Source organism: Perissodus microlepis, chromosome 8 (genome assembly GCF_051167445.1).
Source record: "Perissodus microlepis isolate ML-2025 ecotype Zambia chromosome 8, ASM5116744v1, whole genome shotgun sequence".
In the NCBI taxonomy this organism is placed as follows: Eukaryota; Metazoa; Chordata; class Actinopteri; order Cichliformes; family Cichlidae; genus Perissodus; species Perissodus microlepis.
In genome coordinates this window covers 12,984,688-13,001,390 of record NC_140468.1, presented here as the reverse complement: position 1 = coordinate 13,001,390, position 16,703 = coordinate 12,984,688, and positions in this window count along the sequence as shown.

The window sequence follows — 16,703 nt, the reverse complement described above, 5'->3', positions numbered from 1 at the left end:
CTTTCCTACTGGGAATTAATTGCAGCCATGAAGCGCATGTATGCGAGGTGGAATCAAGAATATTATTAAGATCGGTGCACAGTTGTTTTGCGTTGAAGGGTAGCAGCGAGACGCACGTGAGGCTTGACTTGATCTGAGTGAGGCCTCGGAGGAGCAGGAGAGAGATGCTGCTGTCCCTGGACTGCGGAGAGAACGGGCCCTCGCCACAGTCCCTGGAAGACCGAAAGCTCCACTCAGGGGAGTTTCAACCAAATTAAAAAACAATGATACACTAAGGGAGAAACTAATGCCAGTTCCCATCATCAAGACCCACATTCTTCACTGTTTTGCTTTTAACTTTTGGTTTGTTTTTTTCCTCTCTCCCCTCTCCCTCTCAGTCTCTGACTCTATTTCTCTTTTCCCTCCGCACTGTTGTTTTCTAGTTTGTTTTCCATCCGTACTCCTCTGGCTGTCGCCGAGCGCTACAGCCACTTTCAAAGGCTCGGCTGTCACGCGCCGCCTTTGAGTCCCGTTTGAAATTTTAACGTACATGTTGTCAGGGTGCCGTCAGGAGTGATTGACAGGTCCGTCCCAGAGCAACACCGGGCTTGGCAGGCTGGTTGTCTTTTGTCAGAGGCAGCCGAGGAGAAGCAACAAAGGAAAGGAGCAGAGGAGGAAAAAAAACATACATAAATAAAACAAAACTGCTCTTACCCATTTCTCAATAAAGACCAAATTAGATTAATCTTAAGGCAGAGCAAGGCAGGGAGGCAGTTGTGGAAAAAGACTTGATATTTTCTCTGGGTTTGTTCCCTGCTATTGATGGTACACTGCTTAGACACTCTCTCAACAGGACACCAAAGGCAGCACAGCACGAGTGATATAAAGAGCCAGCTGTACATATTAATGTTCATTTTCACCTCCCTTCAATGCAGAGAAATTCCAAAGTACACAGTTTGTACTGGACTCACCTTTGTTTGAAACTGAAGATGTGATGCTTGTGGCCTTGTCTGCAGTAGTTTTTTTCCCTTTTAAATAAAAGCTCGATAGTGCCAAGATCTGGTGGAAGAATACAAAAATCCTCTTTCTTTAGAGTGTTGATAACTGGAATAACGGATATGAGTCAACTCAATTCTTAACAATAGCATCTTCAGGAAGAAAACTCTTCACCTGATGTGATGCACCAGTTAATAGATGGAGAAGAGTGTGACAACAAACCTCTGATATTTTCCTCACCTCTATTTCCATCGCCAGTAAAAAGTATTCTTTTTTTAAACTTGGCAGATACACAAGATGCTTCTGTTTGCTTTCTTAGGTAATTACCTCACTCGAGCTGTTGTGTAGCTGAATTGCAGGTCAGATTAAGCATTTCTAGGGATGTTGTAATTTCCTATTCTGAGATAAAAGTCACTGATTACGCTCTGCCTCCCTAGACAGCCCAAGAATAAAAGTCTAGGATAAAAATATTCAGTCTTTGAGATTCATATCAACTGCCAGTGTTGGAGTTGCAGGGCAGCGTAGCTGAGCTCGGGGCCCACAGTAGCAGAGCACCCAGTCTGCTCGAGTGTCTTTGAGCAAGACACTGAATCGCTGCCAGCTCCAGCCTGATCTCTGACCTCCCCGTGCAGCGAGCACAAAGCTGCAGACTTCCTCCGAATAAAATCAAAAAATAATGAGAGCAGAAGCGCAGGTTCGTGTGAAAGTTGTGCAGAAGTTTGTTTGAACGGTACAATGGAGCGGTGATGATTGATTCAGTGGTTTACATAAAAACGAGGGCATTAACAAGTCTCAGCGCTTTGAAAATCAAGGACAAAAAAAAGAAAAAAAACGTCCCATCTCTCTTTTCACGCAAGAGCGGCTCGGCGTGAAGGGAGTTGAACAACGTCAGCTGCAGGAACTGGAACACCGAAATACAACTGTATGTGCAGTGTTAAGCAAGCTGTTTCTGTCAGCCTGGGTCGTCGACGGTGCTGTGAAATCCTGCACGGGCCCTATTGAGATGTAAACACGAGACGGAAGAGCAAGGACCTGCAGTAAGGACCTTGAAATCTGAGATCTAAATGTGACCGTGAAGTGAAGGAAAACACGAGTTCTGGGTGGGTTACTTACTGTAAAATTACTTAATTTTATGTGCCCACATCTACAGAAAACTCCCTTTTTTGTGCGTGAATGTTAGTTTGGCCTCTTTTTTCTTTTGCTCGGTTGTGAGCTACCGATAAATAATTCCCCAGAACCGGGTATTTTTAGAGTTCCATTTATTTCAGCCATCGACAACTTGTGTCAGCAGCTATGGATTTGAATCAGAGGGGAAAGTGTAAGCCTTGTAAAGAGCGAGGGCTTTTGCTTGTATAGAGTACCGCACATGATGGGTTGAGTGACTTCCACTCACTTGCTGAAAGGTTAGGCTTTTCCTTCTGCTGGTATCTTTTTAAAAGAAAACAAGTCTTCTGTTTGATAACTGCTTGACATTTGACAGCCTTTTCAGACCAATCAGACGAGTTCTTTTTCTTCTTCTTTTTTTTTTTGTATTTTTGTTAGCCGCCTGGAAGAGCATCAACAAGGAAAAAAACATACTGTATTGTCACTTCCCTCAAGCCTTTCAAAAACTGTCTTTCGCCACAGCTATCAACATCAGATACCGTGGGTGCTGTGCTGATTTTTTTCTCCTTTCATTTGTGTTTATTTTTTCTCTTCTCTTGGCCTAACCCATTCCCCTGAGACCTCATCGCTACCATCAGAGCAGTGTCAAAGTGTCAACTACCTAATCTTATGGCAGCATTGCCACAATATGAACCTCGGCTCTCCTCTCCTCTGCAACTCTCACAATCAGCTCGGCTGGTTGCACTGAAGCACTCTGTTTTGTTCTCTGCGGGGCATTGTCGCTATATCTTTCTTTATAGTTTCAGAATGTGTTCTACTGTAAATTATCAACTGTATGTTATCTTGGAGGAAAAGCGAAGAGCAAGAGGGAAGCAACAAAGCCACCAGTCTCTATGGTTACATAATTCATGTTAGCCATATTCAAATAAAATTTATCACATTGTCAATCATCAAGAAGCAAACGTGTACGAAAGTGTGTGTGTGTGTGTGTGTGTGCGTGCATGTGAGAGACAGAGCACAGATAACTCTGAAGTGATAAATTAATAACGTCCTACCATGGGAGCATGTGAATGAGCATGTTTAGTCATTCTGTTTGACAACAGAAGGAAACGGCCTATTCCATGGGGTAGAAATCAAATTTCACACTTTTCATAGATATTGTTTCCTCCTCCAAATGTTTAAAATATGGAGTCTTGCTCTGGCAGGGGAAGTGGCTCAAACAGTACTTTGCACTCAAGCAACTTTTGTTTGGCCATAAACCAGGAGAACATTCTCTCAAGGAGAAATAAAACAACAAAAAAACAGCATGTGGTCTCAATGTCCTTGGTTTTTAAGAGGAAAGCAGCGGTTCATAAGTTCTCTATAAACTGGAGAACCTTGAAAATAAACACACATGCCACATGCACTTTTTATTTTTAAAGAAACAGTTTCCCGTTAAATAATTCTCACCTGACACGTCCTTTAGTATTCACAGTTTAGATCTCCTTTTAGGGCTAAAAATGAATGGTGAGCATTTTAGTTAATTAAAGAAAAAATAAAAACAGAGGCTGGTTTTAATCTCAAACATACAAACAATTCACATGTCCTCAATACCGTCACGTACCAACCTGCCCACACCTGCTTTCCAGTAAGCTCTGAGTCTTTATGATCTGTCTATAGAGGAAGATCTCCCCGAATGCATAGGCTTGAACATGTGAGGAGCGACTGAATGGATGATTAAAAAAAAGAAACACAGAGACACACAGACTTCTCCGCTGATTTCGGCTCTGAAGTCAGCCAGCCAGGTGTCGAGTGTTTGGGAGATGTCGTTTGAAAAACTTGTGAGAGACGGAGAGAGAGGGAGTGACTGATTGAGACTCTTGAGCGATTATGAGCAGGAACAATGTGCCACAGATAAACAAGCCCTCACATCTCAAAACTGGAAGTCTAAAATGTTGAACGTTTGAAAGTCTTTTTTTTTTCTTCCTTATAAATAAGACGAGCCTCCCTCTCATCGGCATAGAAAGCATGTGTTTTCAGCATGTGTATCGACACAGACAGCCTACCACCATATGCACCTTCTACCTACTCCATTCTGTCCTGCTTTGCACAAGCGCGCCGATAGAAGCACTGCTGCTGTCTAAACAGAGGTATGCCAAACAACTCATTCTCTTTTTCTCTTTCGTTTCCTTTTGTGTAGGGCCAATCTGACCCCTGTCTTGCACCAGGTGTGCATTTCCTTGATCCCGCTCTCCTTCAACCCTCCCCTTCATATTTACACCCCTGCCGCCCGCAATGAATGATTCACTTGGAGAGGCTCCCTTCCTCCATCAGAAAGCTTTGCAACTATACACTATAGCCCAGCCTCCATTTCTCTGATCTCACTATGTTGTGTAACGCTTGAAACACCCTTGCGTTCTCGTACTTGTTTCTTTTTTTTTCCACGCTCCCTCTCTTGCTCTTTCTCTGAGTTACATTCAGTATTGACTGTTTATGCTTTTTAATGTTGTGGAGAGGGCCCGGGGCTTGCGGATGGGGGAAAAGCGCTCTTCTTGACACACTTACGCCCCCGTAGTGAACTCTAGCTCCCAGCACTCCAGCAAGTACACAGACCTTCTTCTTCTTCCTCTCCCTCCCTTCTCTGTCTCTTTCGCTCCCTCTTTCTTTCTACAACTGGGAGCTCCTCTGAACATCAGCACCCCATGTTGCTCCACTCCAAAGATCACCTTATGGAAGATTAAGATGCTCAAATGCTCAAGCAAAATATTTACACAATAACTCCCCCCCCACCCCCCTTCTTTTTTTTGCATCAAAGTGGAGGCAGTGGAGTTGAGTGGAAGGATCCCAGGGGGGTGTTAGAGGGCACCAGAAAGAGCAACAGTCACCTCTGAGCAGAGAAGGCCTCGGTCAAACCTGACAGAGAACAAACGTGATCTCTCCATCTTTAGGTCCTCCATGTGTATTGCATCTGTCAGCCCACCTTCAGATCCCCTTTTGACTCATACTCTTTTTCACACACTTACTTTTACCGATCGATAGGCTGAAATCTCTCTAGCTCAGCTGTGATAAGGAATGACTACCACAGATGATGCTTAATATGAACATGCAGACTTTAATAGTTATTTGTCTGCTGGTATATTTAACTCACTTTTTTATCTCATCTGGCTGCCAGAATATAGTTCTCACTTAGTCAGGCAGCTTCATTTTGTGTGGGTATTCTCAGTAGAGCAGTGCAGAAATAAATTGCAGCATACATAATAAACAAGGCAATGCCAGACCAGGGAGCCATATGTTGCCTGCTGTAGGCAGTGTGGGTCAGCCAAGTATCTTGAACAAGTCTCTGGTCTCTTCCTGCTCAGCTACGTGGAAAACCGGATCTCGATTCCACGCAAACTGTCGTCGCATGCCTGCAGCTAATGCAGAGCGACAGCTAGCTGCTCGCTGAAAGGCCAATGTCCGCTCTTTGTGTCGACGCTCATACTTGTGATGGCCATCTTAGCGGGCTTCAGTGGGTGTGGGAAGCCTTACGTTTTATTATCACTGGATTTTCTTGCGTGTGTGTCTGCGTGCGTGTCCCCGCTGCTTTGATATCCAGTGATTGACTCCTCACTGGCATTTTCAAGGGAAAAAAAAGGAAACTTCAAGTCCCGCTCATCTTTCAAGTCTCGTTCATCTGCTTAAAGAGCATTTCATGGTCAAAAATTGCATTCAGGCGCCTCTTGTTCTGGAGGCAGCCACTAATAGAGTCGGTTTGAAGGCTGTTTGGAGTGTGTTTAATGAACACTGGTACACAGTCAGATCCATCAGCGCTGCCTCTTTGGCGGTGACAACCGGATCCTGTAAAGTCGATGTTTTGAGATAATGCTACAAATTAAACAAGCACATCTGTCCAATTGTGCCCACGAGGGAATATACGTTACAGTTCACAAAACAATGAAATATAACTCCATCCCAACATGTGACCGGATAGATGCCAGCGATAAGAACCACTAAATGGGATTCTAATGTGAAAAAAGCCGGGGTCTGTTTCTGCTGCTTAATCACAGAGCCCGGTGACAGACCAAAGAGGATGCTTTCACCATTCAGACAAAGGAAGAGAGAGGCTGAATCTGCGGTGTCTAGTGGAGGAGGGGGACACTGCCCCCTCCTCCATCCCATGCACCCCTCCCTTTTCGACCAAAGGAAGACATCATTATGAGTAAATGACATGAGGCGGTTGGTTCTGTTCCACTCGTGGCCCCCCAAGGACTCTTTTGCCCCACTGTGTAGCCTGTTCCCATCCTGCTTTGCTGCTGGCCACAGGCCTTCAGAAGCCCAGGCTCAGGCTGCAACTCAAAGAGATGGACGCTCGCACATTATTGATTGGACACTCGATAAAAGGTCACGGGGGCCCTCCTCTGCTATGGGGTCCAGCGCTGTGAGTAAGCCCCTCTCCATCCAGCCACACACACATATGCAAACACACACACGCAGCACTGTCCCCTGCATCAAGCCACCTGGGGGATAAGCAGAGCTTGCAAACAAGCTAATCATTCTGTCCTTTTTCCCCTCCTTTCCTCTCTCTTTCTCTCTCACAGACACACACACAGCAGCTCCTGAGTGGCTGACAAATGTCAGAATGGCTTGTATGGGATTTTTAAGAAAATTATTTATTAATTGAACTGGTTAATTAGGTCCCTGAGGCTTGCACGCTAATTGAGAGCCACAGAGCTGGCAAGGCAAGAAAGCCAAAACAAAAGCTATGGGCTCAAACAAATAGACAAGCGCTTGAGAACTGCTAACTCTCACGCTCAGCGCACACGCGCGCACGCACACAAATGTACACATACACACAGTCACCCATAAATTAACGAAAAAATAAACAACTGTTTACATTTTTTTTTCCCGGGCTTCCCCTTTTCCTCGCATAATTTCGTGACCTGCCAAATGTTCTCCTCTTCTTGATGTTCCAGCGATGGAGAGAGACGCGCAGCCACTGAAATCTGCCACATTGCACAAAGCATCTGTCTCCACACAGCACCCTGCATTCATTAAGTTTGTACCAATTAGCAGCAATAGCTTATAGCACAAACATCCATTTGTGCCTCCCACTTTGAAAAATCTTCCTAAAGTGAGTGTGTCCCTCAATATGCCCTTGTGTCACCCAACTTTATCTTCACAAAGTCTCTTTTTCTTGCATAATTAGAGAAGAAATCCATTTCTTCTCCTATCTTCTCTCAGGCTCTGTCTTTGTCCCTTTTTATATCGCTCTCGAGTGCACCTTGAGAGCGAGCGCGCTTTTGTCAAGAAATCACACCAAGGTTGTCTGAAAGACTTATGAGATGGAGTCATAGGCAGAGGTTGGTTCAGGGACCAGAACACAGACAGCGGCACGCTGACACTTCGACAGCTACACCTGTTTCAACAATTATCCTGCTCTCTGATAAGAGCTGAACTCCTTTGGAAGTGTGCTTCGTCGAGTTAACTGAAAGTTTTCATTGGTGACAAAGTCTTGTGTATTCTAACTTCCAAGCCCCAGTTTCATAGCACTTGAAGGCGGGATTACTGTGAAGGGAAAAAAAAAAGAAAACAAGGTGATGCGGAATATTATAAATAGATCTATAAATCTCTTTGTATTTTAATTTAAAGTGCAACATAGCAGCATGAGTTTTGATCTGTTGAGTAAAACCTTCAAGACACATGGAGCTTAATTGGTAACCTCGCGACGGTACCGACACTCCGTGTCAAATGAGAGATCATTTAGTTACTTCTGGTAAATGCCCATGTTGACAGTGAATATGTGTCGATGTTTAATGGGGCATATCTTTCCAACTACTATTACAACTTTTGTTACATTGTTTAAAATCCATATCCCTCTAGCTATGTAGGTGTCTACCTAGCTATATATCAATATCTGTTTCTATGTACAGTTTTTTTATATAAATACAAGGAAGTTTGGAGGGGGGGGGGGGGTAGCGTTCCCTGATTTGAAATTTGGCAACAACAAAAAAAACTGCACACATTGTAATTCTAATCATCATAGTGTGTTGGAGTCTCAACAAAAGGTCAGTGTTTGATATCAGGGGTAATTTTGAAGGCCTTTAAAACAGTCCTCCTTAACATTCATAAGCATACATGACCCCAGCAGCTAGAGCACTATCACATTATGATTACCCGCTTAACGCTGGCGCAATGTGAAAATTGTGCACACACCCCCTCTCCTTCCTCCCCAAGTAAACGCCGCCTCTGACCCGCATTCCCTCACTCTTGAGGGAACACTTGTGCTCTGTCTCAGAAGGGAGAGTTGGATGATGGGGCACCAGGGTCAGATGCTATTGAGCGATGCTTCAAAAAAATGTATGAATAAATTACTTGATAAATGAATGGCTAGACTGAAATCACAGGAGGAAAACCAAAGATGTGAACTTGACCGAGCATGTAGAGGAAAGGCAGGGGTAAAAAAAAGAAGAAGAAGAAGTGCTCTTGTTTCAGTTTGAAAACTTGCAGTTTAAAAATTCAGAAAAGCAGAGTTTTGGTTGATTTAATGAAAAGCTCTACTGAAATTACAAGGAAATGTCTGACATCGAAGTTAAGGAAAAGGCTAAAACCTGGGAACTGATCTGTAGTTTTTACAACTAAAAATGTAATTTCATAGCAGAGAGGTAAAAAGACATGATTACTGCAGCAATATTGCAACTCATAAAACACTGACATTAGGATTCAGGCCAAATTTTTAATAACATATTCAAGTAAAGTAATATATATTATTTAAAATAAAGGATAAACTAACAGTTAAACATGACCCATTTTGGACCTTTTGTTTCCAGGCTGAATAAAAAAAGTTATCAACATGTATTTACCAAATGCGTTCAGCAACTGGAGGCCTATTGAAGGGAAAGGAGGGCAAACATGTTGGAGGCAGGAAGTACACACAATACATCTCTCTTTAGCCTTTAGAGCTTTGAAGTTCTGAAGGCTAAAGGCTGGTACGTATGATCCAGGGAAAGTGGAGGCTGAGCGTTGGCCAACACAGCTTGCAGTGTGTGTTGATCATGGATATACATTGTTGATCCCTTCATGTGACAGGCAGGTGCACATTGTGGTGCACCACAGATCAAAAGGAGCTCTGCTCTTTTCGCAGAACCGAAAAAGCCGAGGAAGATGTTTAGTCGTCACATGTGACAATTGACAACAGGTAAAGTCCAAGAATTCAGAAAAAGACCAGCTGCAAACCCAACTTGCGCTTTTGTTTTGTTGTAAATTGAGTGTAGATTGACTCCCATGCCTGCCTCAAACCTTTTCCGAGTGCATTACATGGCTAATGTGGTATACATCAAAGGGCAAAGAATAATGCAAACAGCACTGGCATACAGCCAGGTCTCGTGCTGGTTCAACAATTACCATATGGACCATAATCTCAGAAGTGCCGTCTCCTATTTTGGACTATTTAAAGCCTTTAAGTCAGACTTTAAATATCTTTTCTCTATTTCTTTTGTAAAAGGTACTTAAAAATCCACCTTCTCCTCTTCATTCAAATCTAAACATAAATACAAATAAGAACAGAGGATTTTAGGTAAATCAAATGGGGACTATTATATAAGCCATTAAATTTCCTTTCAACCTTATTAAGACTATTCTGTCTGGGAATTTTAAAAATATTTAACATTTGCTTGATGGGACAAACCATTCTTCTATATGGTGGAGCATTTTTGTTGCTGTATGTATATTTCAAATTTAGCCTAGTTTTCAATTCAAATCAATTTTATTTATACAGCACTAAATCACAACAATAGTTGCCTCAAGGTGCTTTATTGTGTAAGGTAGACCCTACAATAATATATACAGAGAAAAGTCCAACAATCATATGATCCCCTATGAGCAAGGAGTTGGGTGACAGTTTTTTCTAAACAGATGCATATTTTGTGAAGCAATAACTACCTGTAGATGTCCTGAACCTGAGAGTATAGTCCTCGCTGAACTCTGAGGTCAGGATCACAGAGTCAATCTCAGATTTCACTAAGAAACAGGGGCCAGTGATATTGATAACTCCACAGAAGAGCTGCCAAGAGTACCAAGGCTAGCTTGAATATTTATCATTTGAAGTCATATCACACCAAAACACAGTTTTGCATTGTTTTATGTTGTTTTTTAACACTTTTATGTGGTTTTATGTAATTTTATCTTTATTTTATAAGCAAACAAATGCATGTTTTAATCTTCCTGAGACCTTGGACTAGATCTTATTGTCCGTGTAAGCACTATGCGAGGCCATGGGGCTAGTATTGATCATAGAGTCGTAATTGTGTGACCCTAAAATGATGTTATTCCTTCTTAGACCTAAGTCACCACAGTGAAATGAAAAGTCCCACAAACCCATAAACATCTGTGCTGTTTTAACATAACAATGGCCACAGTGTCGCCTGCGTGTCCACAAAGAAAAAATGTAATGGTGTGGCTGTGCCTGAGCCTTTAGCTGATGAAAATCCCCCTCCACACCTCAAGGCCCTGCTGTCCCAATCACCCTCAGACGGCCGCTGATCGATTGCTGGTTGTTATTGACATGACACCTGCTGAGGCGGGCTTTAAGCCATCGAAAACCGATGTGGCAGATCAAAAATAGGACGCCGGCTTTCATGTTTGTAAACAGTATCGATTTGCATAATAACCTTAAAAATTAGTTCCCCGGATTAGGCAAGGACAAACCTGTTTCAGTGTTTGTTATGATGCCTCCAGCATATGCCTAATTAGAGAAAAAAAGGCAGAGGCTGTGATCGGCTTGAAAAACAGGCTGTGATCGGCTTGACAAGTCGGTGCATCACTGTCAACACCTTTTGCTTTGCCACTGTTAATGAAAGCCATTTTCCATTAAATAATAAAATAAAAAACACACCTCTAGACTTCTTGGCAGACAAAAGCGCTGATGCGTCACTTTTACACGGATGCAAATTATTGCTGCGTGTCACAATCATTTATTCATGAGGGGGCCTTCTATCCCTTGGCGGGTTTTTACCTGCGCCACGGAAGTGCACTTTCCTCCATTGTGCCACGGCGCTGAGAGAGATGTCAGACTCCCGAAGTGACGAGGAGACAGATGTACTGAAGCAACAACACAGGCGCTACTCACTTCACCAGACAGGTCCAGTTTAAATGCACTGAATTATGTATCTTAGCTGCTGACACAATCACAGAATTACTTGTCAGCGCTGAATATCTCCATTTTCCATCTCAGACAAACAGTGACCTAGTTGGCTCCCAAGGAGCGCTGATTAGCTGCAGATTCACAACTAATTATGACATTTACCGAAAGGCTGTTAACTGTTAGCACTATCAGCTGCACGGTGATGCCTTCAGTAAAGCGATTACTCGCGTTGCAGTGCCTGACATTAAACCTGCAGCTCTGTAATTCGTGTGTATTTTAATACTTTTGCACTCCAGTGCTGCAGCACACAGGCATCACAACAAAAGATGCTGCAAGGCAAAGATGAAGGAGGCTTCTATTTTAACTCCCAGTTGTGGACATTTTTCGTATAATCCGTTGCAACAGTATCCCAGCAGAAACAATCCCCCAGTGTAAAATGCAAAAGATTAAAAAAAGTTTATGGAAAAATAAAAGGGCTAGTGGTGTCTGACAAGCCTTTAAATCTAGGACAGTCATCCCAAAGAGAAATGCACATACTCATTGTGGGAACATAAAAGCAGAGTTTTAACTGTGCTACAACAGAGATGGTGATGGTAGGCCATTAGCTGGATGCCATTCTTGCAGTCTGTGAAGACTTCTTTGGCACCCCACATGTTTGAAAGAATTTGCACTGTTTTTTTTTTAACACCAAAAGCTTTTCTTACATATAAATAATACACGTCTGGACAGAAAACAGTGGCGTAGCTAAACATTTATTTTAAGAAAAAAGGGAAAAGTTGTGGCAGGTAGATTTCTTTTGATTAATTAATTACATTTATAAGCATTTCATCATCTTATATGGGCACTGCCCTCACTATGTTCACATCTAGAGACAGGATTATGATTTACTCTAAATCAGTCTTAGCAAGAACAATCCATGAAGGAACTGTGAGCAGCAGACAGGTGTTCACAGTATGAGAGACAGTTTATAGTAAAAAAAAAGAACCTTAGCAGCAACATTCAGAAAACCTCATGGGTAGATGTGGCAGATTACAGCAGCCAGAATGGTTCTCCCAGACCAACCTTAAGAAAACAATACCATATGTGCAAGTTTATTTACGAAGTGTTGACACGAGGGCCTGAAAGAATTAGTATTCTGTTAGGTAAATGTTTTCCACTGGGCTCTGTTTCTGCAACAGCTTACAGATGTTTCGGCCATGCAGAGAACACGAGGCTTTTCCCATCACGCCATGAATGAAAAAGCATGTTGAAGGTTTTGCTCCAGCCAAGCTCGGAAAGTGATCTACAACTTATACTCTGGTGCACTTCTGCTAAGTACTATATCCTGCACCGGCCAAGGTTTCATCTGACACAGACGCTATTTAGTGCCGCTTCTGTGAACTCCGGTGCATATTGTTCTGCACAGATTTGTAAAGCTGGCGACTCTCCAGCGACAGATGTACTGGCAGCAGCGCAGCAAAAACAGAACTTAGACTGCGCCGCGCAGGAGTGTAAAAATAATGCTGAATGAATTATAAGTCTGTTCACAAATTTGTAATCCAGGCTAATTTGTGTTGGTGTTGAAGAACTGTTTATTGTGCAAAAGATGATTTTTCTTCACAGTTTCTCTTTTAATCTCTTGTTCACTCCATCTCCCTCTCTCTCTCTCTTAAACACACACACAAACACACACATGACTGAGCGGTAAAAGCAAACGGAGCCAATCTTGTTTACAAGGAGTAGCGTAGGACTGCAGACTGCTGCTGCAGCTCAGCCCCAGCCTTGACTCCCATTTACTAGTGTAACAAACCATCAGGGAGAGGAACAAGGCAGGGGAAAACATTGTTATCAGCAGGCCAGATAAACCCCCTCCAGAGGTAGCGCTGATAGAGAGGCAGCCCTGCCGCTGGGCAAATAGAAAGATCCTATCTGGTCCTTGCACTGAGCCGGCCAATCAGCCCAGCGGAAGCACTGAGGCTTTCTCGAACAGGGGAGATGTGTGGTGAGAGGACACCAGACGATCACCAGGTCTGCTCTTTTTAGATGGACATTTAGAGGAGGAGCTGAAGCTCAGCTGTCTACTAGAGATGGCTGAGAGGAGAGAGACCTCGGCTGGAGCTGAAGAGCTCTGCGATGGGCGACCCGGGTGTAGAAGATCAGGTTGGGGTTGAAGGAGGCTGCTTTTATAGATGGAAAGGCTCGAGTGTGGATTTTTAAAACCTGATCTGGTGACCAGGATCAGATGTTAATTTTAACACTGTGTTGATTGACTCTTTGTGAACGATGATGATCGATTAGAGTTCATGCTCGATCTTCACATATGGGATTACTATTTGTAACAGCAGAAGGGTTTGCAATAAATGAAATAACAGTAATTACATTAATTTTATAATCTGCTGAAATTTTACCGCAGTGACAGAGGTTTATAAAGAATAATGATGTTAAATTACAGAGTGCTTAAATTAACTTAACATGCTCAGGTATCATCAAAACATTATTACCATTGATTGCTAGAACTGCATCTATTATTTTCCAGTGAATACATGTCCAGAGCTTTCTTGGATATGTGCTTCTCGGTGTGCATAAACATTTTAAGGCCATTCAATAGTGTGTAACATTGTAGGCACGGTGTTTTCCAGTTACAGTTACTTACTTTTAGAGTAACTGAACTCAACCTGACAGTAAATACTGACAGTATATCGAGTGAACCATGTGGTAAATGGAACTCATTCACCGATTGAAAGAGTATAGGGTCATATAAAGTCTGCGTAAACTTTAACCCGTTTTCTTCTTATTCTTGAATTTAATGACAGTTTGGAAACAACATTATAGTTCCACCAAATGAAATGGAAGGTAGATCAGGCCTCTACCTATAAATATGCTATTTTAATAATAATGAAAAAAGAGCAACTCAGCTGTTTTGGAATTTTGTTTTGTTTTTTGTTTGTTTGTTTTCATTTTTAAATGGCTGAACCGAGGTAGTATGTACGTTATCATTACCTTGTCTTCAACAGCTCCAAATTATAGTTATGTTAAATTTGTCAGATGAATCAAGGAGAAATTCAGCAATGAACGGGAGAAATTGTTGTTCAGTGGTGGCAGTGCCTGCATCTACCTGCAGAGAGCATCTATTGATGGATGCAGTGTACAGAAATGCGGTACACCTGGTCTGTGTGCTAGATGAAGATGAGCTGAAGTGAAGCGAAGTGTTAAAAACAAAGTTTCAGCATCATCCATGTCAAGCACCGTGCGTTTGAAAACCGCTCTCTGTTATTCACTTATGTGTGGTGGATAAATAAATATATATATGTGTGTGTGTGTGTGTGTGTGTGTGTGTGTGTGTGTGTGTGTGTGTGTGTGTGTATATATATATATGTATGTGTATATATATATATATATATATATATATATATATATATATATATATATATATATATATATATAATTTTGTTCCTTTTATGTTATAACATAATTTTACTGTTACCTTGACAATTACTTTGACTGTGCTGCTGTAGAAGTGTGCACCCAGAATTCAAAGAGTAGAAATGGCTAATACAGGGTTTTACCTGGTTTGATTGTGCTTTGACCCATTGGTAATGCCTTAGGGCTCCAGTAGGAGGAATCTCCGCTCAGTGGTAATCTCTTCACTCATCTCCTCTCTGGTTTTCCCCTGTTGAAGGTAATTACCGCACAAAAAGCACGATAAGCTTAGCAGCATGTTATGGTTAATTGTTACTTCTTTATGTTCATTCATTTATGCGAGAAGGTGGTGAATTTTGAACTTTTTTGCCAAGCACTTTCAGAGAAACTCGCTGTGGAAGCTAGCTTTTGGTATTGTCTCACTATATTGTATGACAGTTATTCTGCCATTGTTTGCATTTAATTTAGCTACTGAAAGCAGTACAGTACTTAAAAAAATGCCCTTTACTGTGAAAAGTCCGTTAATATGTTAGCTAAAATACACAAGTTAAAAAATGTATTTACTTCACGTTACAGTTCATGTGTGCTAGCTAACAAGGTAGAAGAGAAAAGAAGGATAACTTTGTTTGGAAACTGTGATCCTGAGACTAAGTGTATAGATACAGAGAAAACTTGGATTTGGTTGAAGTATTTGTGACTGAAACTTGAGAGGTGTGCAGCTCTTCATTCATCTCTCTTCACTGTTTAAGGCAGGGGTGTCAAACATAAGGCCCAGGGGGCTAGAATCGGCCAGACAAAGACTAACTTGACGGCTTTGGAAAAAGTGAGTGCATAAATTTTGGACTTTTTACTGTTCTTTTCTTCTTATAAAGACCTTTCCCATTGCCATTCATACTACAACAACGTAATTAAGTAACAGTTAAACAATTACAGAAAAACTTTTTTTTTTTTTAATTATAAACTATAGAAATTTATGACTGCAGTAAAAATAAAAACAAAGATTTTTCTGTGAATTAACAAAATATTTGTGTTTTATAATTACAGGAGAACTTTTCCTGTAATTTTACAGTTATTTCTTACAATTTAAGCCCAAACCGGCAAATTCACTAGTCCAGTGTTCTGACAAAACGTCCTACTTTGGCAAAACGTCCTACCGTAAGTAGTTTATATACATTTCTGCTGTCACAGAGTAATTCCAGCACAAATGTAAGTAGGTATGACGGTTTGCCACTTAACTTTGCCCATCAGAGTATGCTTGTAGCTCACATTCATAAAGCCAGGATGGTTTGCCACTTCATTTTACCCGTTAAAGTATGCTTGTAGGTCACATTCACAAAGGTAGCATGGTTTGGCACGTAATTTTACCCGTCAGAGTATGTTTGTAGCTCTTATTAACAAAGGTAAGATGATTTGCCACTGAATTCTAGCTGTTAAAGTACGCTTGTACGTCACATTAACAAAGGTAGGACGGTTCGCCACTGAATTTCTTGTTGTGCACGTGCGTAGAAACAACGGGTAGGATGGTTTGTCAGGTAGGATGGATTCCCAGAACACCTGCCCATTCAAAATTAAAGTGGGCTGCATGTGGCCCACAGTGTAAAATTTGTTTTCCACATTTTTTAGGCACTGCTTGGTTGTTAGGTTCATGACCTGTAAGAGAAACCTTCATGTCAATCATCCCCACGGATTATCCAGACATCAGAAAGGAGCACAGCAAACAGCTGAGGTGTTGCTAGACTGACGTAAGTGTTCTGAAGTTAGCAAAGTGACCATTAGGGGACAGTAAAAGCCAGTTAAGTTCGATAAAACGTCATTGCACCGCTTATGCTAACTCCTCCGCTAACGCTAAATTTAAATTACCACCGAATCTGCTGACTGTAGACAGCTGGTAAACTATGCGATGCACTTTAAATCTCAGGTCTAGGAAAAGAGTATGTTACTAATAAAACACGTGGTCAGTTAGTCTCACATGTAGTAAAGCACCTTGAACAGGGAAGAGTTGGCTACCCTAGAAGATGAAGGTATGTCAGTCCTTCTTGATGTTCAGGACATCAGAAGCAAGGTACAAATGGATAAAAAATCCTGGATCAAACTGGGCAGGAACAGCACCCAGAGGGAGGTAGAGGCA